Source organism: Cibotium barometz, chromosome 27 (genome assembly GCF_041138505.1).
Source record: "Cibotium barometz isolate CiBa-2024 chromosome 27, ASM4113850v1, whole genome shotgun sequence".
NCBI lineage: Eukaryota > Viridiplantae > Streptophyta > Polypodiopsida > Cyatheales > Cibotiaceae > Cibotium > Cibotium barometz.
In genome coordinates, this window is record NC_141072.1 from 17,953,108 (window position 1) to 17,978,429 (window position 25,322).

General features: G+C 44.8%; 1 protein-coding gene across 3 annotated transcripts in view; it reads right to left on the reverse strand.

The window, feature by feature from the left end:
• The window catches only part of LOC147623123 (propionyl-CoA carboxylase), a 96,089-nt gene that overhangs the window by 52,877 nt on the left and 17,890 nt on the right, over positions 1–25,322 (reverse strand). The window lies entirely within an intron of this gene.

Below are 25,322 nucleotides of genomic sequence, written 5' to 3' on the forward strand. Positions count from 1 at the left end.
TTTTTTTCACTTACAACCTATGGAGCTTCAAGCTTGAATGTGAGGGAAGGTTGGGAGGGGAGGAGTCTACAGTGCTTGAGGAACCAGAACATGGATATGTGTCTCTCCCGGTTGGATCTCCCGATTGTCTCCAAAAAAGAACCTGGATGGGTAATGCAATACCAAAGGTCTCCCAATGTAGTGTTTATGACTAAGGGACCGTCCTTGCACAAATACGAGGAGTGCATCTAGGGTGATAAGTTTAGGGACTCCTCTCTAGATCAAAATGGCCATGTCCAAATCTTCTCCCTCGTGCATAACTTGAGAATCTAATTGTCTAGCCTACCTATACCAAGGATCCCCAAGTGATGTAGCAAGATTCTCTCATCCTACCAATCAAGTGTACACTACCAGTCTACCTCGCCAGATTTTTAAGGTCTCTCAACAACCCCATATGGAATACTGAGTGGACACGAAAGTTGCAAAGTATTGTGAGCATTTGGGATCTTCGTAAAGCAGGGTTTCTATATTTTTCTTAGCATTTGGAATTTTTTTTTCCAAGAAAAAAAAATTTGGAGAAAAAAAAAGTGCTGTACGATATCGTACAAATTCATACGGTATCATACCGTACGAACCGTACCGTATGAACCTGTTCGTACGCGTACGAGAAACAACTATGGGTGTGCGGATGGCTGCCTACGTGACCTCACAGCTAATTAAACAATCTTTTTTCCTCGGTTTTTTTTTTTCATGAGGTCTTATTTCATTCCTAAATCCTAATCGATTGCACACAGGAATTACACCTGGCTACACACACCATACTAACCACACACACACCCGAGTACCACAAGGGGGTACCACCCTTCCAAATATTGGCAACTTTGTAGGCAATGGAGAAGCCGCGGGACGAACCCCACAAGTTAGTCGCTCGGCCAATTGGAGTGAACACCCTGTACAGCTTTGGTAGAACTGGGCGTCGCAAGTTGAGTCACGATCTTTGATGTCCATGGCAAACCATCGTCCCTAATCCAAAGTGTGAGCTTGAAGGGCAAGCATGGCACACTGGGGTCGCTGCCACAAGATCGCCGAAGACGAAGGTGGAAGCATGATGGCCTAAGGTGTGCCAATGCTGTTTTATATTTATACAAAGGAAAGAGGAAAACTCAACATACTTGCACTAACAGCTAGATGGGTTCACACTGGAAGTAATGAAATGACAATATCATTGCCACTCAAACTACCAGACAGTCTCCGAAGCTTTAAGAACTACCCGCTAAGTCTACAAATTCTACAACAATCAGTCTAGTACCTTGTCAGCTGACGGCTCCTCAGGTTCAGGGAAAACTAATAAGATGGCAAATAGTCAGATGTCAAGTAGCAAATACAGGGCATCCACCAGCAGGTATGGTCATCAGCGGGGACAAGACGCTAAGCAGCCATTTCAGAGCACCAACCAGCCGATACAGCTCATTCAATAGTAGGTATATGTAACATGCGGAAGCTTCGTGGTCGAATCGGTAACTTCAATGCTCAGAATTCAGCAATCTTTCACGACATATATAACGCACAAAAGTTAAAACTGAAGTAAATGTGCAGAAAATAGAGAGAGAGAGAGAGAGAGAGAGAGAGAGAGAGAGAGAGAGAGAGAGAGAGAGAAATGAAATGAAATGTTATATTAACGTCTTCAAAAGGCCATAATGACCTATGAGACCAAAAGAGAGAGAGAGAGAGAGAGAGAGAGAGAGAGAGAGAGAGAGAGAGAAACAAAGAAAGTTGTATTAACGCCTTCAAAAGGCCAAAATGACCTATGAGACCAAAAGGTTACATCAAATCCATGAGGTACATCATCCTGGGTACAAAATAGTAATAAAGAAAGATAACAAAAATCTAGAACTATAAAATCTGATCTAGGATCAACCAACCACCACAAGAATCTATGTATTGCCTTTAGAAGAATGTGGCAATGAAGTAATAAAATCCAAACTAATACTTTCCCAGCGTTCATTGGGAAATGGAAGTGGTTGAAGAAGACCAGCTGAAACTTTTCTGCTAGCTTTCATACGTTGACACGAAAGACATGCTGTGACAAACCTAATAACATCTTGCTTCATTTGAGGCCAATAGTATGTAGCCGTCAAAAGACGATACGTCTTGTTGATGCCTGGGTGTGCAGCATAAGTGACCCCATGATAATAGTTGTTTCTCGTACCGGTACAAACCCATTCGTCGTACAGTACGAGTTCCCACCCCCCCCCCCACCTTGAGAAAAAAATTCCAAATGCTAAAAAAATATAGATATCTTGCTTAACGAAGATCCCAAATGCCCGCAATACTTCGCAACTTTCATGTCCACTGAGTATTCCATATGCGGTTGCTGAGAGACCTAAAACATTTGGCAAGGTAGACTGGTAGTGTACACATGATTGGTAAGATGAGAGAATCTTGCTACATCACTTGGAGATCCCTGCTATAGGTAGGCTAGACAATCAGATCCTCAAGTTATGTACAAGGGAGAAGATTTGGACATGGCCATTTTGATCTAGAGAGGAGTCCCTAAACCTGTCACCCTAGATGCAATGCTCGTATTTGTACAAGGACGGTCCCTTAGTCATAAACGCTACACTAGGAGACCTTTGGTATTGCATTACCCATGCAAGTTCTTTTTTGGAGACAATTGGGAGATCCAACTGGGAGAGACACAACTCCATGTTCTGGTTCCTCAAGCACTATAGACTCCTCTCCCCCCCCCCCCAACCTTCCCTCACATTCAGGCTTGAAGCTCCGTAGTTTGTAAGTGTTTTAAAAAAAATCGTATTTTATTGTACGGTATCTGAAAATTTCATATCGTACCAAAAATTCCCATACGGTATCACATTTTTATACCGTGACAACTATGCTCGTGATGTTCTTTCACCAAGACTCTTCCAGCATGAGTATCATGATGTACACAAATACACTCCTGATAATATATTAAACCATCCACTAATGTATATGCTCCATAAATCTTCAATTCGAAAGGAGTTGCATTCTGAGAATTGAGAATTTGAAATGCATTTCCAAAATCACGATCCTTTGAATAACGATCCTTAAAACTTTGAGGTATACACATTTCAACTGTAGAAATAGCCAAGACCGAAGCTGGCGGCATACGACTGAGGGCATCCGCAACCACATTGGTAAGACCACGAACATACTCAATTGTCATATGAAAATTGGCTAAGAATTCAACCCAACGTGCTTGCCTAGCATTCATAATTGGCTGCGTGAAGATGTATTTCAAAGAATGATGATCTGTTTTCACCACTGAATCTGCACCAAGGAGAGAATGTTTCCATGCACGATAGGCATGAACAATAGCCAAAAATTCCTTGTCATATACTGGGTATTTTACTTGAATCACAAAGTGCTTATGACTGTCAAATGCAATAGCACGTCCTTATTGCATCAAGACGGCACCGGTGGCAATATCGGAAGCATCCGTATAAACATCACAAGGGAGAGTGGGGTGAGGAATAGCCATGACAAGAGTTGTGGTCAAAGTTGTCTTTAATCTTTCAAAAGCTTGTGTTGCGGCTTCAGTCCACTGCCATGCAAGAGCGGACTTTAAAAGTTTTGTGAGAGAAGCAACTATTTCTGAAAATCGATGAACCTTTGTGTGATAGAAGTTGGCAAGTCCCAAGAAATAATGAACATCATGGATGTTTGTGGGAGTTGGCTAATTGACAATAACCTGTATTTTCTTCGAATCCACAGAAATACCATTTGCTGAAACAACATGTCCAAGATACTCCAAGGATGTTTTGAATAATTCACTTTTGCCTGGATTAATATAAAGAGCATTGTCCCAAAGCACCTCGAAAACGATCTTAAGATGTGCCTTGTGTTCTTCCATATTACGACTGAACACCAGCATGTCGTCAAGATAGATAATAACGAACTTGTCCAGAAAAGAACGAAAAAGATCATTCATCAGGCTCATAAATGTTGTAGGGGCATTGGTTAACCCGAATGGCATGACTAGGTACTCGTAATGACCATATTTTGTGCGAAAGGCTGTCTTATATTCATCACCTTCGCGAATGCGAATGCAAATCTGATGATATCCAAACTTAAGATCAATTTTGGAGAAGACCTTTGCATGGAGCAATTGATCAAACAATTCATCAATTCGTAAAAGAGGATACTTATTCTTGATAGTCAACTTATTAAGAGCACGATAGTCAATGCAAAGGCGCATAGACTTATCCTTCTTTTTCACCAAAAGTACTGGAGCTCCAAAAGGGCTTTTTCTTGGGCGAATATATCCTTTATCCAAAAGTTTAGTAAGTTATCGTTGTATCTCTTGAGATTCCGTAAAAGAAATGGAGCACGAGTAGGTGGAGCACTGCCAGGAAGGAGATCAATAGCATGGTCGACTGGTCGCCGAGGTGGGAGAACCGCAAGAAGCTCCTGAGAAAAAAGATCCAAGTATGGAGCAAAGAAAGGTTGCTTGAGGTACATCATCTTCGTATCCATGTCCTCGAGAGGATCATTGGCTGAATAGACCATTAAAAGTGGTGAGGAACAACCACTCTTGCGGACCCACCATTTTGCTTGAAGAGCTGAAAGGGTTGGTGTAGAGGGTCTCTGATGCCTTGGAGTGCCACAAGCGTATCATTTTGAGCAAATTGTATGGAATGGTTTCGGAAACTGATCAGGGGATCATATTGATACAACCATTCTTGACCAAGAATCATATCATAATGTGTTAGGAATCTAGCATGGTATCATACTGAACTAGAACATGGAAGAAGACTGCAAGAGAAATGAAGCAAACACTGAGAGATATATTTCCATGATGTGACCCCTTGAATATATAGGGGAAAGTACAAGAGCTGAGCATGAGTGCATATGGGATAAATCCCTGAGTGCCACGTGGCATACACTGAGATGACCAAGACTAAAAGTACTCCTAGTGAGCACTTATTTCCAACACCCTCCTTAAGTGGACACTAGGAGGAAGACAAAAGGACAAGACTATAACATGACAAAAGATAAGACCAAGACAGAGAGACTAGACAAGGATTGAGAGACAAGCTAGAAGACAAGATGGACAATACTAGAAGACAGATATAAAGACTGATAGACTGAGAGACAAAAGATCCTGAGACACCCCTCCTCAAGTGATATCCTCATATGGATCCACAAGGGTAGGGACAAGAGTGGATCATAGACAGACAGAGAGAGAGACAATCAGCCAGTAGAGTGGTCCCACAAAGAGAGAGACTGTCAGATAGACATAAGAGAGTCTGACAAATAGAAGATAAATGGGGACATAGACAGAAATGCCAAGAGAATGTGGGTAGCTAATCCACAAAAGAGAGGCATATAGACTGATAGACAGAGTGTCAGAGACATGACTGTAAGATCACACTGATAGACACATAGACATAGAGACTAACTGATTGTAGATAGACAAAGAGATGGACCTTGACTAATAATCCCTCCTCAAGGGCAATCCTCCTGCTAGAGTGAGTAATGCAGGGATGCCTCTTGGGTAGGTACAAAGATAAGTCCAAATAGTCATGACATTACCCCATGATCTACATCATTGGTGATCATTGGTGGTAGATAGCATGAAAGCATAGACAGATATGTGAGAGATGGGAAGGTCTTACCATACTTGGCAGTGTCTAATCCCGTACAAGATAGAGAGTAGTTCTGAAAATTAATTTTGAAGAATAAACTAGAACTGAAAATATTGCAGCATAGAAAGATAATCCATTTTGGTTTTACCTCAGGTCTTCCACCCTTTCAGGGGTAACCCGAGAGAGAGACTGCTGCAAACAGAGAATTCTGCAAATAGAAAGAGATGAAGTACAAAACCACGATACCCGGAGAGAGCAGAGGTGCAGAATTTTGGGGCAGAGCTCGTGGGCAGAGAGAGCAGGTAATGGCGTAGAAGAGGGCGGGGGCCAGGAGCAGCAGCTGTAGAAGATAACGTGCAGATTTTCAGCAAGCTGGAGAGGTGCGCGCAGTATTGGCTGGGCAGACAGAAGCAGCGCGGGCAGAATGGCGGGGCAGAGATTGCGCATGAGCAGGAACAGCACCTCGCCATGAACAAGCCCGTATTAGCAGCTGGAGAAGTGCGCGCAGCAGCAATGGCGGGGCAGAAGTGTGCAGCATCTGAAGAGGTAGGCGGGCAGAGTGCAGAAGCGGGTGTAGCCTGTTGAAGAGGTGGCGCACAGGTCCAGACCAAACTGAGCAGGAGCGGCAGCACCATGTTGATCCTCCGCAGCAGCAAGAGTGAAGAGACGGGGCAGATGTAGAGGTGCGGCCAGAGGCTGAAGGGAGATGCCGGAGAAGGATAGCTGGGAGAGGTAAACTGAAAGGAGAAGATAGAGATGACGAAGCTAGGGCTGCAACAGACTGAGAGGAGAGGAGAGGGGATCTACATGCTCTGATACCATGTTAGAAATCTAGCATGGTATCATACTAAACTAGAACATGGAAGAAGACTGCAAGAGAAATGAAGCAAACACTGAGAGATATATTTCCATGATGTGACCCCTTGAATATATAGGGGAAAGTACAAGAGCTGAGCATGAGTGCATATGGGATAAATCCCTGAGTGCAACGTGGCATACACTGAGATGACCAAGACTAAAAGTACTCCTAGTGAGCACTTATTTCCAACATAATGTTCCAAAGACACGACTTCGGAATCCAATTTGTCACGATAATGCTGAATTTGAAAGGAGAGGAGTCTGGCAACGGTGTTACACAAGGATGTGGAACCATCGGCAAGCTCTACTTCATAAATAACAGCACTTTGAGAAGTCCGAATCTTCAATCTCTGGGTCAAGGTGGTTCCCACAAAGTTATGAGAACACCCACTGTCGATCAGCACATGAATAGGGTGATTGGAAATAGAACCTTGAAGAACCAAAACCTGAGTAGACCGTTGGGGTAACGGTGAAGAGGCAGTTTGAGCTATGGCAATAGCGGTGATCACCGAAGCATGTGCAATAGCATCGTGATTAACCACACGCTTTCCTTTGTTAGCCTGGGGTTTTCTCCTCGGAAGTGGAGGGTTCAGCATTAGAATTCTGTCAATGGGTTGGTCTTTTGGGGTACTCAAACCAACGATGAGGTCCATTGCAAACTGTGCACAATCCTGTCTTTTGTTGATCCCGTCCAGAAGGGACAGTGGAAGGACGAGGATTGCGAGATTGGTCACGTCCTTGGTCCCGTCCACGATCCGAACTGCGTGGTTGAAAGGACTGAGGACGTCGAGACTGAAAAGAGGACAATCCTTCTGATCGGCAAGGGTGTTGAGAATTATTCCATTGGGGATTAGGCCGGGAGGTAGAAGTGTGCCAGAAGATTCTCTTCGACTATCTCGGTTCATTCGAGATCCATTGGCTTTCTGAAAGGCATTAGCTCGACCGGAAGAGGCCGAATGTCGAGAATTAATGTCTGCAACGCACTCGGCGTAACATATGGCATCGACAAGATCGACAAGACTATATTTCTAAACGTCGTCCGCTGGGACAAGGAGTCAATCTCCAGTATCAAGTTGGTGAACTGGGAGATATAAGAGGCCAAGGAACCATTTTGGTCCAAATGGCGTAAGCAAGTAAAAGCTTGGAAATCCGCATTGGCAAGTATAAACTGCTTACGGAGGTCCCGCTCGAATTTTTCCCACGTTGTAACCGATTTTCCAGCGTGCTGTCGTCGTTGCCATCACAATAAAGCAATGTCTTTGAGGAGGGATACCACAAAAATCACCTTTTTGGAATCAAAAAGGGTCATGGTTTCAAAGTATAACCGCAGTTTGTAGACATAAGATTCAGGGGGTTTAATTTCCAATTTCTTTGTTTTACTGGCTTGTAAAAGACGATACAAAGTTTTAAGGTCGTCGCCTTCTACCTCGAAAGGAATGACGTCTTCGTCTGCTGGTACTGTTGCTGAAACATCTGCTGCTAATACGGAACTCATGTGGGAGTGGTGATCCGTGTGGAGCTGCTGGATCTGTGAAGCCAAGGATGCCATGGACTCGTGGAGTTGCTGTTGGAACTGCTGTGCTGAAGTTGCTGCAAAGCTTGCTGCCATTTTGGAGGAGCCTATATGTCAACAGGTTCAGCCATGAGAGAAGATGCTGATGTAGAGGCTGCAGGGTGACGAGGCTCTGGGGGTTTTCACTATTGATGATGCCGTTGGGCTCTAGTAAGAACCATCGGCTGGAGGGTGCAGCACCTGTAAATCCTGTGAGGAGAGGCTACGTGCTGGTGAAGCGGCTATGGACCATCCAGTATAATGAGGGCGATCCTCTGAGACTAGGCTCACACGAGAGTCTGCTCTACTGGAGAAGAAGGTACAGCGGTAGGAGCAGCTATTGGTGTCAAAGGTGTATAATCTGGTGTAGAAGGACGCACCGTGAACGAAGATGGATAAACATTCTCAGAATAGGTGCAATATTCATGAAAAATTGATGCTACACTCGGGAAGGATAGCGCCCAAATAAGGATGACGCCCAAGTATAAAACAATAATGATCCAGATCCTGTGCAGAAGTACGAACACGGATCGCCAACACATCGAACTCTCAGAGGTGAGAAGTCGGTGTGGCTATCTGAACACGGTAATGAGTGGGCTGTAAAGAGGGGGGCACACTCACTGGAACAGGGACAGAGACCGGTGGAGAACCACGGGTAGGAGAGGGCACTTTGGATTGTGAGGGTGTATCCTGTAAATAACTGAATTCATAGGTTTCCTCTGCCATAAGCCGTCGGAGAAGAGGGTAATGTGTGTCCACGTGATCTGGGAGGTGCTCTTAAACCCGTAAAAGGTGATATTGGCCCCTGATGAGTGGAGAGCACACAAAAGAATGAAGTGACGGGTTTCCGATATTCTAATGCGCCACATTAGGTGAGATTTTAATGCCCAAGAAAATGGAAAAATCACACCTGAAGAAGATTGCCATAATTCAGAGGATACGGGTAGTGGCCGCCGCTTCCCGGAAGTGGCATATTGATCCAGACCCTGCAGATGTGGACTCTGATTGGCGCATATGGGCATATGTTGCGCGCCCCTTGGCCCGGGTCCAGTGGGACCCTGGCGAGTACGAGTGGCATGACCCTTATGCGTCCCCCGAGGCCACAGAGATCACCTTTTTCCAGTACACTGTTCGGTTGGGGAGGCATATTTTGTCTGCGAGGAGGATGGTCTCTCCAGCTGCATCGGAGCATTGGCGGCTACAGGGACTCTCACAGGAGTTCCTGGAGGATTTTTGGACCAGGCTCTGGGCTAGCCGACAGGCACGCAAGATCTCGACTTTCCAGTGGCTGGTTGCCCATAGGGGCTCTACAGTTGGCACCTGGCTTGTCTACAGTGGTCTTCCGGCGGCCTGCGTCCGATGCGGCCACCCATGGGAGACACAGAGACACTGCCTATGGGACTGTCCACAGGCGCAGCAGATTTGGCTGAGGATGCTGCGCATTTTGATCCCCCTCTCTCCAGAGGGCATGTATACGTGGGGTGCCGCTGCTTGGTCGACTTCGTCAGGGCCTGCTCTGGGATACGAGACAAAGCAGGACAACCAGGCCATCAGATTCATTAGGGGCCAGCCTCACCTTGTTCCTTCACCGGATTTCTCGTCCGCCGGCTGGACACAAGAGAGGAATCTACGATGGGAGCTCCTCAGCAGCCTCACCATATGGTTCACCTAGAGAGCCCGATGTTTCAGGGCCTTTTGAGGGGAGCCACCAGCAGAGACTGTTCGGGGGATTTGGCAGGAGTTGATCCACACCCTGCGAGGACAGTATGACCGCATCCGGATGCCGCGATCTTGCGGCGCCAGGCCTTTCACACCACTTGGCGCAGCGGCCCCTTCTATGCCTTACACGCGGGTACCCCCCGCTAGCATTACAGGCCACCTGTTTGGATTTTCTCCCCTCCTATTGTATGATATAGCCTCTCAGGTATTTGTACTGATATTTGTACTTTTTTGCACCTAGGGAGAGTCTCCCTAGCTGCCTTGATTGGATCTCTGCTCTGCCTTCTTATGAGCAGGAGAGTTTTTGAAACCCAGCGGGCGTTTTTTTATAACTAATGAAAGGATCTTTTCTCGGAAAAAAAAAGAAGATTGCCATAAATAATGTTGTTGTAGGAGAAGCACCAAGGAGACGGTGGCCGACAATCATACGTAAATCTGCAACAACGGTGGCAGGAAGCACACGTCCCAAGAGGCTGAAGCGGGCTGAAGACGTGGAGAAGGGAGGTGGCTGCAGGCTGGCACACACGTGCAGGATGAAAACTGCGGAGCAGTTGCGCCGGGTGGTGAGGAAGCCCGTAAAGGTTTGTGTTTGTTTTTGTTTTTTTTTGCTTGAATACGTGGCACTTAGAAACTTAGACCCAACCTTTGAGAGTGGGTATTACGTGTGTTTATTTTTTTTTTAATTTTAAAAAAAAAAAAGTAAATCGGCGTGCGCTTCTCAACGGGCAGCCGGCTGGGGAAAATTCCACGAAGGGATGCAACTATTCAATGGAGGGGTGCCTGTCCATGAAAGGGTGCCGACTGAAGAGGTAAGCCTCCGTGTTGAGGGGGTGCATGATGTCTTGCCTCGGTTCAAGAGTTTTTTGCATATGGCTAGCCCAACATTAATCAGCAAAAATTAGGAGTTTGGGGCTGAATTTGACGGGGCATTATCTCCTACTCTTCCATTCAATACTTGCTACACCCAATTTTAGGGTTTGGGCTACCTGATTTTAAGGTTTCGGTTTGGGTTTGGGTTTGGGTTTTGGCTGATTTTAGGTTACGGCTGATTTTAGGGTTACGGTTTGGGTTTAGGCATGTCATAGGGCAAAAAAAGTTTGCTCTGATACCACTGTAAAGCTTTTATAGCTTAATTAACATGATTAAGACTTGATTAATGAACATAAGACAAATGCTTGCGGGAAAAGACTGAGTGATTGCATTGAGACGAGGGCCTTTCTTAAATAGAGGCCGAAAAGGTACAACTAAAGAGGCACATCCCTTTGAAGGGGTGTGGCTCTTGAATCAATGGTTATGTCCTTAGGACTTAGGGTGTGTCTTTAATGAATAGACATGTCCTTTGATAGTGATCCATGTGCAAGGGTGTGACCCTTCACAGGTGTCTTTACAGTTAATGAGGGATTAAGGAGTAATTAGGGAGAGATTAAGAGAGTTAGTCACAATCGTGACAATGAGGGGGAGAGGATTGAAAGCAAGTGCCTCTAGGATGTGGCTTCCAGAGAGTCGAAATCTACTTGGAAGAGGCCACAACTCAGCAAGTGGGTGTCCTAGAAGTGCTCAGTCAACTCTGTGGAAAGAGCTGCCAGAAGCCAGTCCCACACTTGAGAGCAGGCAGTATCAATGTTGTACTGGAGAGTTCATAGCTCGTCTTGGGAAAAATAATTGTTCGCCCCGCTTTTGCAGAGGCCATAATGCCAATCAATACAGAAGGCCAACTTGAACAAAATAATTTTCCATACGCTGAAGAGGGTAAGAGGTTATACGGGAGAGAGAACGGCCGCAGGAGCAGCAGGGCCGGAAGGCTACAGGAGACAGAATGGGAAGCAGAGCAAAGGGCTGGGCCAGCAGCAGGCAGGCGAAGGGCATAGTAGAAGAAGGGGAGAAGATGGGCGGGCTGGGGAGGGCTGGGGAGGGTAGGTAGGCAGGGGAGGGCAGGCTGGGAAGGCACAGCAGGAGGGGGGCGGGCAGGATGGAAGGGGGCTTGATAGTTCTCATGTGACATAGGACCTCATCAACATCATAGATTCACCATGGCAAATTTTGGATATCGCCCACTGGAATTTCACCGGGCCCCTCTTCGAGAGCGCAACACGTCTTTCGAGAACAAATTTGCAACCAACCTCTTCCAATTTTCAGTCACACTTTAGCCAGCACTCTTGGAGTCCTTCCCCCAGGGTGGAGAAGAGCACTTGCCACAACCTTTGATTCAGAAGGCCCCACCTTGCATCCACTCGGCTCATGTACCCACATTTATTGAGGCTGTTGGGATCTCAATTCCACACTAGCACAGTCAGTAGTCACCTGGCTCCTCCGATTCATGCAATCCCCCCGCCCCGGCCCCAGAAAAAAGAAAAAAAACCTTCACACACACACACACACACCTTTTTTTTTGTAAAACTAGTTGAAATTGCATTATATCATAAATGTACAAAAGGGTTTGACATCAAGAGGATGTCTAAACCCTAGAACTTAAAAACAACAGTAAAAAAGTTCTATGCAAGAACAGGGCAGTGCTCAAGAAAAGAGCCTATGCCCTATCCATCAGAAATAGTAAAAGAAAAGCTGAACACAAGAAACATCCAAATCTTCCTCATGTACGGCATCATATAAGGACTGCCGCAAAGAGGCTCGGAAGAACTCATAAGGGTGCTGAAGGGGTGAATTCAGATATGCATGATTTCGCTGTAGCCAGAGGGTCCATAAGGCCCAGTATCTGATCCAATGGAAAAAAAGAGAATACTGTGACAAAGAAGCTGATAACGTGCCAAACATCCAGAAAAACCTATAGAACCTGTGTGCAGGAAATCTAAGAGATAAAAAATAGGAGATCTTATCCAGAAGGTCTCTGGAATATGAAGACCACAATAAATGCGGAATACTCTCAGTAGTATGATGACATCTTGGACAAAGAGGAGAGGCAATCCTTCTTTGAGCCAATTTCACTCCCACTGGAAAAATACCGACAATGCATCTCCAAAGAAAGAGCCTCTACTTCAATGGCATTTTAGACTTCCATATCAATGTCAGTTTTCCTTTCCACCAAGCTAAAGACTTATCCAAATGCCAAAGAGAATTAGCATGATGAGCAATCCATGGAGAAGGTAATATCAATCGATAACCCTATATAGAAGTCAATAGATGCAAAGGCTGAGAGGATAATCTTGAACTTGAAGACTGAAGATGCCAATCTTGAAGCCTGTCTCTTACATCCAACGTTGGAATCGGAATGAAAGCATGTAAGAGATCTGCAATAGCTTTCCATATAGATCTATGATGCATCCCAAGATTGTATTGTTGGCATGCTGTCGGAAAAGAAAGAATTTGCCCTCGAGTATCTACCACGTCGTCAATGAACCGGATGCCCAACTTCATAAGATTGTAAGCTCTGATTGGTTGTTGTACAGCAAGGGGAGAGTAAAAAACAGCACTCCAATGTATGCTTTCCATTCGAAGCGAGGAAGCTATAGAAGCAGGATGGGGAGACCATTTGATGCGAGAGAGCACTTTCTTCCAATCCTGAATCAAGGAAATAGAAAATAGACAACAAGGGATTTTACCTTGAAATTTGCCAAGTACTACTTCCGATGGATCAACTAGCCAACGACCATAAGCATTTGTGCGCATCTGACCACACAAAATTGCCAACATGATAGACCAAGGCTGCTCTTGTTGAAAAAAGGTTTTGAGCATAGTGATCTTTCTTGCCAGCACATGAAATTTGATGTTTATAATATTCAAACCACCATGCATTCTTGGTGAGCAAAGCAGGTCCATTTTGAGCAACCTTAAAGCTTTTTTATGAAGCTTAGTTTTCCAAAAAATCTCCCTGGCTTGAGACATAAAAGAAGAAAGATCTCGAGATGACCAATGTAAGAGAGGAAGGTAGAACTGGACATAAGCCAGAACAATGGACTGAACAATTCGAAGCCGTACGTGCAATGGCCAAGTGGAGATCTTCCAATATTCTAATTTGTCCTGAATTTTGTTTAGCACCCAAGATATTTGTTGCTTATTTCTGATTTTCCAGCCAATGGGATAACCCAAATGTCTTACTATGCTTTCCGGATAAATAATCTGGCCGGGCCACAGGATAGCATGCCAGTCACAATGCTTGAGAGGTAAAAGTTTTGATTTCTGAAAATTAATTTTCAGACCAGCTGCCAACCCGAAATCTGAAAGAGTATCCGTCAATAGGCGAAGCTCCAGAGGACTGTTCTTTGGCATGAAGAATGAATCATCTGCATAAGCCTGTGCAATGAAAGGCCGTGAACCAGAAATCTGAAGCCCCTCTAACTGTCTAGTATCAACCAGATGATCCATATAAAGAAGCAAAGGATGTGAAGCAATAGCATAGAACAAAGCACTGAGAGGGCATCCCTGTCGAACTGATCGTTCTAGAGTCCAAGACTCAGACAAATGTTTCCCTATAAAGCATTGAGCAGTGGAATCTGAGTAAAGCCAATATATGACATTAACTAGCTTTGGCCCAAAACCAAGTTTAGACATGATTTGAGAAACATAATCCCACTGTACCGTATCAAATGCCTTTGCCACATCCACCTGCATGACCAAGACATCTTGAGCAGAGTATTTTGCATATTCCATTGCAATGAGAGTATTGGAGATATTATCATGTATATGCCTTCTTGGAACAAAACCATATTGCCTGGGATGAAGTCCATCATGAAGGATATCCTTTATCCGATGTACCAACATTTTAGCAATAAGTTTATATATAACAGGCATCAAAGTGATAGGCCTCCAGTCATCCATTGTCTCACACAGAGGTTTTTTGGGCAGAAGCTTAACCAGACCATGCTTCCAAGCTGAGGGAAGATGTTGATGCTGCCAGGCTACATTAATGAGCTTCAAGATTGGACCCTTCAATTCATCCCAGAAGGCTACAAAAAATTCAACCGTCAAACCATCCCAGCCTGGGGATTTATCTTTCCCCAAATGCTTGAGGGCTTCATCCAATTCAGTATCTGAAAAGGACATTTCCAGCATTGAAGCTTTTTGCAAAGAAACAATAGGAGAAACAAGCTCAATAAATCTGCTCCGAGCCAATGCAGCCTGAGGTGTAGAAGAAGATGGTAGAGAAAAAAGAAGCTGAAAATGATCTAGACATTGTTTTTCTAACTGCGATAAAGTCTGGGTCCAAAGACCATCGGGTTTCCTGACTCTCATGATAGATTGACTTTGTCTGTACGTGTGTAAATTTCGAAAGAAAGATTTCAAGGAGCAACCCTTATCTAGCATAGGTTGAACTCTAGCCCTTGTCTGCCATTTGGAAAGCTTGCGTTTATCATTAGCATCAATTATGGAAGAAGCACAAGACAATGAATTCTGTTCAGAAGCAGAAAGAGACCTTTGATGGCTAATCTGTACCAAAGACTGCTTGTATGATTTTGCCCACTGGATATGCTGTCTGGTTTCTGCCATGTACCATCTTCCATATTCCTTAATGACATTTTGAATACGATGTACAAAAGAGTTCCAAGCAAAATCCAGATCCTCCTGAGCATGAGATAACAATGGCTTACAAGCCAATCTGATCATTTGCTGGAATTTTTCATGAGAAAGATATAATTGATTAACCTGCAAATGTCTGACTAAAGAGAGCTGAATATCATCCAGAGGCATACCAAATGAAAGGTTGAGCCAAAGTGGAGTGTGATCAGATAGTTGTTGAGAATAATCAGTCCACATTTGACATGTATAATCATCATATTGCTGAGCATGAATAAGATAACATCTATCAAGCCTGGCCCAATATTCTATAATAGCATTATGATGATAAGTGAATCCCAAAACCAAAGGGTGAGTTGCTGTCCATAATACTGTAGTATGAAGTGATGAAGTCATATGTTCCCATTGCTGGATTTCAAAGGGAAGCATATGAGATTTATGTGTGGTATTGTCCTTCCAGTGAGGAGAATTATTAAAGTCACCACAAAGTAGAGCATTTGAGGACCAAGGATATTGGTTTATGGAGTCCCACATTTGAGCTCTGGAAGCTGAAATTTGAGAGGCATACAAGGAGCCTATTTCAAAAATCTCTCCATTGATCATACATTGGATAATCATCCATCGGCCACAAAGATCATTATATGCTACACAGGGCTGCAGATCATGTCTGGCTAATATACACAACCCAGAGAATTGTCCAGATCCTGCATAAAATATATCATATCCTGAAAAGAACCCATGTTGGCCAGCAAAAGAATGCTGATTATGCTCTTGCAGACACACAACATCTGGATGAGTAATATTTATATAATGCCATAGGAGCCTCCATTTATGCTGATTGCAGAGGCCCTGTATGTTATAAGAAAAACATTTAAGAGAAGTACGCATGAAAATATGTACAAGAGATGAGCAATCCTCAAAGAGAAAGGGAGGAATCAGGCCTCTGCCATTGCCACAGGGTCTTGCTGACCCTCAGAATCCAATTCCCTGACTAGATCATCTTCTTCACAAAGTGGAATACCCTTCTTAACTGCATTGACCCATGCCTTTGAGATGGGGCTGTCCGAAGAGGTAGAAGGTTGACCACAGGAGATGGAGCAGAAGCATCCCCCAATTACGAGATTGGAGAGGTCTTTGTTTGAGAGGCACCGTCTTCTTTGCATTCTGCCAAACCTCGTGAGAAGATGAATTATTTTCCACTAGCTTGCTTTTTCCTTTATCCTTGTTTTGAGCTGAATTGGCTTGGTTCCCTGTATGAACTGAAGGCTTTGGTCCTTTAGCTTCAGTCTTTTCCACATTAGTCTTTTGACCTCCTTTAGTAGATGGCTGAGGAATGGCAGCTGGAGGAGGTGGATGAAGAATCGAGAGACACTCAAAAGCTAGATGCCCGAACTTGTGACAAGAGAAGCAAGCTCCAGCAAAAATGCCCCATTTCAAAGTAAAATATTTCTTTCCCAAATTAACACCCTCAATCTCAACTGCAATAGAAGAGGGGGTTGGTCTATCAGTATCCCATAAGATGCAAAAACGATTTTTATTACCTGTGGGACGAGGGGGACAGATCACTTGTCCCAATGTCATTGCTAAACCTGGAAGCTCTGTTCTCATGTAATCTGGAAAATCAACGACTTCAACCCATACAGGGCAGTGATGTTTAATGAGACTCTGATAATCCTTATTAGGAGACCAAGGCATGATGTGCACCATTTGACGACCAAAAAATAGAGGGGACATTTCCAGCATCTTTTGCTTTGTCAATGCATCCAAGAGATGAACTTCATAAAATCCTCTGGAGGCAAAATAGACTCCTTCTACATAGCATCCACCTAGGAGAGAATTCACCCATTGTCCCACATCATTAGCCGAGGGTATTTTACCTGGAAAAAAGATGATGATTGTAGTTTGAGAGAGCTTCTTCAGAGGATGCACAAGAGAAGGCAACTTCATCTTGTAAGTGAGTTCCGGAGCAGGTAGTGTGTGGGAGAAGGAAGAATTAGGTCATGTGGGAGACATACACAGAGAAGCACAAGGGAGAGAGAGAGAGAGAGAGTTGTGGGGATAAGTCAACTCATGAGGCATGAGTGTGTGACTCCCCTATCACACATGTATATTGCACTAGTACACATAGTGCACTTAGTACATTAAAAGTACTAAGTGTACTATGTACTATAACTTATGGGCTTGTACACACTATAAGGGTGGGCATAACGCCTTTACCCCAACAACCTCCCACTTAAAGGCAAAGTGCCCTTAAATGAAGGAAAAGAAAAAATCAGCATGTACATGATAATATACAAGGCCATATCAAGACTGAAACTGGCCTCATCCAATGCCCATCAAGTGTCTGCAATGAGCAAACCGCTCCGGAGGCAAACTCTTTGTCAACAGATCAGCCGGGTTGTCATCCGTATGAATCTTAACAAGCTGAATTTGCTTGTTCTCTATCACCTCTCTGATGAAGTGATACTTCACATCCACATGCTTCGTCTTTGCATGAAAGACAGGGTTCTTTGCCAACTGGATGGCACTCTGACTGTCACAATGCAACAATGGAATATCCCCTGTATAGCCCAAATCAACCACTAACCGAGATAGCCATAATGCCTCCTTGCAAGCCTCTGTGGCTGCAATATACTCGGCCTCTGTAGTAGATAAGGCAGTGCACTTCTGCATCCTGGATATCCATGACACAGCACCTCCTGTGAATGTAAACACATAACCGGTAGTAGACTTCCGGTTATCTGGATGACCGGCATAATCCGAATCCGTGTAACCATGCACTAATGCATCTTGTTTGCCAAAGCAAATGCACAAATCCTGTGTGCCCTTCAGGTATCTCATGACACCTTTCACTGCTTCCCAATGCTTCTCGCCAGGGTTGGCCATGTATCTAGAAACCACTCCCACTGCAAATGCAATGTCCGGCCTAGTAGCAACCATGGCATACATGAGACTGCCACAAGCTGAAGCATACGGAATCTTGGCCATATCAGCCCTGTCTCTATCTGACTGTGGGCTGTCCATAGCACTGAGTTTCACATATGGAGGCAAAGGAGTACTAGTCTTCTTCCCCCCGTCCATATTGAACCTCTGCAAGACTTTGCCAATGTATTCCTTCTGAGACAAATACAACACATGCTGATTTCTGTCCCGAAGTATCCGCATACCCAAGATGTGATTTACATCACCCAAATCCTTCATATCAAAGGTTTGATGCAGCCTCTGCTTCAAGGCATCCATCTCTTTACGAGATTTCCCGGCAATCAACATATCATCAACATACAAAATGAGAATCAATAGACTGCCATCCAAAGCTTTCTTGGTGTACAAGCAGTGATCTATGTCACTTCTCCTGAATTTCTGAGATTTCATGAATGTATCAAATTTATAATACCATTCCCTTGGTGCCTGTTTGAGCCCATAAAGACTCTTTTTCAGCTTGCATACAAGCTTCTCCTTTCCACTCACTGCATAACCCTCTGGCTGCTGCATATATATCTCCTCATGGAGATCACCGTGAAGAAAAGCAGTCTTCACATCCATCTGAATCAAGTCCAGATCATCATGCGCAACCAAAGCTAACACAGCTCTAAGTGTGGTCATTTTGACCACTAGAGAGAAGATGTCCTCAAAGTCCACACCATATTCCTGCTTAAAGCCCTTAGCCACTAACCTGGCTTTGTATCTTGGCTTTGCATCTAGTGCAACTTTGAGCCTGTATACCCACTTGCATGGCAAAACCTTCTTGCCTGCAGGCAAAGGCACCAACTTCCAAGTTCCATTTTTGTGCAGAGAATCCATCTCTGACTTCATGGCACGCTCCCATAGAGCTTTGTCTACCCTCTGTAAAGCCTCCTTATAACATGAGGGCTCCCCACAGTCAGTAAGCATCAAATAGTCAACCCCTGGAACAAACCTGTCAGGGGCTCTGGAGGGTCTTGTGGACCTCCGTACCCAATGACCATCATTTGCAGGTTGCTGTCCAGCCTGCATATCACCCATTGGTGGCTCCTGTTCCATGCCATAAGGCTGAAAAATCATGCCCGGTATCTCCTCTAACTGTGGTATATCCATAGGGATATCTTCTGCCATCTCTGGCTGTCCATTTGGACCATTTTCAGCACCATTTAAGGGCTGGTTTTCCTGCTGTAATGGCTGATTTACAGCCCTTTGTTGTTGTCCATGATGTCCATCATCATCAAAGATGACTCTGCCAGGCTCCTGTTGCCTTGCAGGCTCCTTATACATGCATGTTTCATCAAAAATGACATCATTGCTGCGTATGATCTTTCTATTCATGGGATCCCAAAGTCTATACCCCATTTCACCTCTGTCACCATATCCTAGGAATATGCATTTGTGAGACTTAGGATCAAGTTTGGTGCGCATTTCCCTGCGTATGTGCACGTACGCAACGCAACCAAACACTCTCAAGTGCTTGTATGACGGAGGCTTCCCTGTCCATACTTCTTCTGGCACTTTCCCACCAAGCCTCGTGTTAGGTGACCTGTTTATAAGGTGAACGGCTGTCATAACAGCTTCAGCCCAAAAACCATGAGGTAATGCAGCATGTGACAACATAGAACGGACCTTCTCCTGTATGGTCCTGTTCATCCTCTCTGCTGTCCCGTTTTGTGGAGGATCATAAGGAGTAGAGAGCTCCCTCTTGATGCCTTTAGCATCACAAAAGTCCTGAAACTGTTTGGACATATACTCTCCACCATTGTCGGGACGCAAAGCCTTCAGTGTTTTGCCAGTTTGATTCTCAACTAGAGCAACAAACTTCTGAAACACTGCGAATGTATCACTCTTCAAACGAAGAGGATAAACCCACACCTTGCGTGTGGCATCATCTATAAAAGACACAAAATATTTTGCCCCTCCCAAAGAAAGCTGAGGCATCTCACATACATCTATATGCACAAGCTCTAACTGAGTATCTTTCTATCCAAGAGCTTTCTTGTGGGGGCACTGTAGTTGCCAACCATATATACAATGCTCACAAAACTGAAAACTTGAAAACTTTAGAGAAGGCAAGTAACCCAAACGAGACAATTGCTCCATTCCTTTGACACTCATGTGTCCCAACCGGCTATGCCACATAGAGATTTCCGGCAGCTCGGTTGCATTTACATTAGCATGGTGACAAACACCTGCATGCATGAAATAAAGAGTGTCCACCTTAGAGCCTCTGGCAACAACCAGTGAGCCCTTACTAATCTTCCACTTTCCACTACCAAATGTGGTAACATAATCAGCATCATCAAGCTGTCCAGTAGAAAGCAGATTCTTCTTGATCTCAGGCACATGCCTGACATCATGGAGCATAAGCTGTGAGCCATCTGAAAATACAAGCCTCACATCACCTCTGCCAAGAATCTTGCATGCATGGTTATCACCCAAATAAACCACTCCTTCATTGCCAGCAGTATACCTGACAAACAAGTCTCTGCAACCTGTGACATGAAAGGAGGCACCTGAATCAATGATCCATGAGTGCATACCATGACCACCTGTAAGAAGTGAATGGGCATCAAGTGAAGAAGTAAATAGGACCTCATCCTCACTGCCACCTGCATGTGACACATTGATTTCTTCTATCTTGACTCCACCTTTGCCCTTTGGCTTTACATCTTTGGCTTCATCTTTCTCTTTGTCTTTGCCTTTTCCCTTTTCCTTTTGATCATTTTTCCATTTGTAGCATTGCTTTTTAATGTGTCCCTTCTTGCCACAATAATGACATTCCAAATCCTTTTTGGAGCGAGACTTGCTCCTTCCCCTTTCTTGGCTTTTCCCCCTTTGCTGGGATCTCCCACGTGTATTCATTGCATTGGACTTTCCAACAGAGTTGTTTTTCCTGTTCATCTCTTCTTGAAGAAGAGCACCCTCAACATCTGCATATGACAGCATAGCATGCGAATTGCTAGTGGCTGTCCTGAATGTGTCCCAACTCTCTGGCAAAGTGCATAACAGAAAAGTGGCTTTGAACTCATCGTCCATTGCCAACTTTTGATTAATGACCTGGCTGACAATACCATTAAACTCATTTAGATGGGTTGTCATAGACGCCCCTTCCTTCATCTGAAGACCTATGAGTTTCTTCAACCAATACACTTTGCTTGAGGCACTTTGTTGGGCATACAAGTCCTGCAATCTCTGCCACATTCCCCAAGCTGTCTTCTCTTCACGAATGCTGAAAAGTAATGAGTCTGACACAGACAACATGATAGTAGATCTTGCCAGCTCATCCATATCTTCCCACTCTTCAGCAGTAAGAGAAGCGGGCATTACACCCCTTTCTTTGATAGGCTTGTGCTGCTTTTTCTGGAGCAACACATTGTAGCACTGGGTTTGCCAAATATCATAGTTATGCGAGCCTTCAAGCTTCTTGATGTGAAGCAATGAAGAGCTCTCACCTGTGGTTGCCATAGCAATATGCAACTTGTAAATGCCTGACTCCCTGCAAAAATGTGCAAACACTGCACCAAAAGCACACAAAGTGCTCACAGTTTTTCTCCCAAAGTTTATCTCCCACTGCGGAAGCACAAATGCAACTTTTCTCCCACTTTATGTGATGAAATCACCAAAATCTGGTTGCTGCAGATTTTGGACAGCACCTTAAATGTGCTCTATTGCCCTTCCAAAGTACTGTACAGCATTACCAAGTGCTCACCAATGATGTACCAAACCTGTACCGGCAAGTACAGCAGCTGAAATTGAACCTTTTGGTCACTCAAAACAGTGTACAGCCATGCCAAAACTTGCACAAAGCTGTGCCAAATCTGTACCAGCAGGTACAATAGCAATAAATGCTCTCCTGGCTGTCCAAATGAGTGAAAATCAGACTTTTACAGTCCCGAACACTGCATACAACAGTTCCGTACAGAAATTGGGCAAAAGCCCCTTGACTGCAAGCTGATTTTTGAGGATTCAAGGCATAAATGTCTTGCCTGCTGCTTTGCCAAGCTCAACAAGCATACAAACTTGAAAAGCCCCTTGATTTAATATCAATTTCTGATCATACATGGTACATTGATGCACATGAAGGCATCCAGAGTGTTCACGATGCTTCCCCCTGGCCACATATACATCAAATACATGAAAGCCCCTTGATTTACAGGCACATTGAGTGCTTGTAAGGCATCAACACATTATCCACAACATCAAATGCGATTGCCTGCATGCAAATCAACCAAATCGGCACAAAAGCCCCTTGATTTGCACTGCAATTTGCTGCAATTTGCTGCAATTTTGCCCAAATGTGCGATTTTTCACATCATACAGCATGTATGAGTGCTTAATTGCACAATTACATCAAAAGCCCCAAATTTTGACATTCAATTTCCTGCAAATTGATCCTGATTGTGACCAATTTCCTGCAAATTGATCCTGATTGTGACCAATGTCACCCAATTTTGCCAATATTGCTCAAAAATTGAGCAATTCGGCGCCTGTATCTGCTCAATTAATGATTGCACCTGCTCAATTGCAAATCCCAAAAAGAATTGAGGCAAATACCTTGATTATCTGATTTTTCTTCAATTTGCAGGTTGGTTTTGTTGAATTTGGTGCTGCTGCAGAAAGATTGTGCTGATGAAAACTCCTCACTGTGGGGTTGGCGATGGGCAAATGCAGAATTTTGCTGAAAAGCTCTCAAAAAAATCTCACGCAGAGGAGTGGTGGAGCTTTTCTCCCACGTGCGGGCCTTCAGATTGCTGTGCGTGTACGGATGCTAGGTTGCATAGCTCTCCTCGTGGACGTCTCCTCGCTGGCCTCCTCGCTACCTCACCTGCTGCGAGCGCTGCTGGTCGTAAGCGTTGTTACGCTTTGGAGAAGGCAAGGACAAAGGGTCCGTTCTGTTCCGCCCGTCAGCCTGTCCGCCCAACACTTCGCCTAGCACAGGTCGCTAATGGTTCAACGCCCGCCAGTGAGCGTCCTTGCCTTCGTGTCCTTGGCTTCTTCGCTCACGCTTCGCCTGGCTGCTGTGCGCTTCGCTCGCCTAGCGCCTGCGTATCTTACTCGCTCAAGCTGTGTTAGCCTAGGTTGCTGTAGGCGAGTAGGCGCCTGGCTACGCCTGAGTATGGACAAAGGCCTACGACTGCCTAGTCTCCCGCTTCACCAGCTCCACATGGTTGCTGTAGGCGAGTAGGCGCCTGGCTACGCCTGAGTATGGACAAAGGCCTACGACTGCCTAGTCTCCCGCTTCACCAGCTCCACGCCCACCATCGTGTTGGAAGAATACTGCACCTGCAGAGAGCTGCAGATTGGCTCTGATACCAGTTGATGGGAGAAAGAAAAATTAGGGTTAGGTCATGTGGGAGACATACACAGAGAAGCACAAGGGAGAGAGAGAGAGAGAGAGTTGTGGGGATAAGTCAACTCATGAGGCATGAGTGTGTGACTCCCCTATCACACATGTATATTGCACTAGTACACATAGTGCACTTAGTACATTAAAAGTACTAAGTGTACTATGTACTATAACTTATGGGCTTGTACACACTATAAGGGTGGGCATAACGCCTTTACCCCAACAGGTAGTATCCATTCTCTTCTACTTTGTTGAAAATCCTCATTCAACATGTCAAACACATAAGAAGCATCTTCAGATGAAGGAGCTATGGGGGGGAGAGATTCCCTTGATTGTCTTTTAGGTTCAGGAGAAAGAGCTCTCTTGACATAATACTTGCTTGATTCTGCCATCGAGACTATTCGATTCAGCAGGAAGACACAGATCAGAAAAAAAAGGGGGACAGCGCTATTGGAATACTATCTTACACAGAGGGGAAAACAAAGACCTGTAGCGAGGCGCGCACACACACACACACACACACCCGCACACACACACACTCTTCTACACACGCAGACAGGTCGCGGAAGAGAGGAAGATAGGGCAGATTAACGATGAGAATGCTGTGTTTCTGTGCGCTAAGAAGGGACCCTCAGAAAGTCGCGAAGAGGGCTGCAGGCCCGACATAGACCAGGAAGCAGGCGCGCCTTACCAGACGTGCTCACACACAAGGGGCGAGCAGGTCGAGCAGAACAGCAGGCGAGCAGGTCGAGGGAGCAGGCGAGCCAGGCGAGCAGGTCCGACCGATGGCATTCTCTTCTTCATCTGAATCACATATAGGGATGCCCTTTTTCAAAACCCCGACCCAGTTTTGTAGGACAGGAGCTGAAGTAGAAGCCTGTCCTGGTGAAGGAGAAGAAGCATCCCATTGTCGAGATTGAAGGGGACGTTGCTTTAATGCAATCACCTTCTTGGGTTGTTGAAACCCATCATGATCAATCACTGTAGATTCCTGCATTTTCTCTTTTCCTTTGTCTTTTGCTTTGGCAACAGGTGATTGTATCTGATTGATGGACTTGGCATTCTTTGCTGCATTTGCAGTGGGTGTCTTAACTCACACATGCACGCACGCACGCACGCATAGAGACATATTATCTCAATGGAGGGAGGGCGGTATCATCCTGGACATCAATTTGTCCATTCCCCAAGAGTGGTGAACCCCAATCAACTCTCTTTCATCCTTAGTATCGGGAGCAGTCTGACCTTGCCATGATATTATTCACCAGTTACACATGTGCCATGAGGAGTTATCCATGGATGTGCTATCGGAGTTGAAAAGCTCGACATTTTCTCATAGTTACATGTCATGGGGAATGGAAACAAGAATGGTATGGTTGTAAGGAATGGGAACGAGAGGGGTTAGGAAATGGGAATGGTTATGGAACAAAAATGAAACAACATGTTATTTTTCATAAGTATACAATGTAAACACAGAAACGACATGGCTGCAAAGGCACCTTGCTAGCAATGAGAGACCCAAAACGCCTCCCCCCCAAAACAAGGATAACTTATTTCACACCTAGGACATATTCTCTATTTGTTTAGATGTTATCTCAATGTATGGTTCTCACTAAGGTTCATAATGGTGATTATTACATGGGATAAGGGATATGGAAAGGAGGTTGGATGTTCCAAAGGTCGAGACCTTTGACATTCCATATGAGGGCTATTTAGGCAAGTCCAAGCCCATGCACTTGTAATCTAAGTTCAATTCAAGGTAACGAACGGTCAAGCTTGGAGCTCCCTCCCGCTAGCACAACTCTTCCCC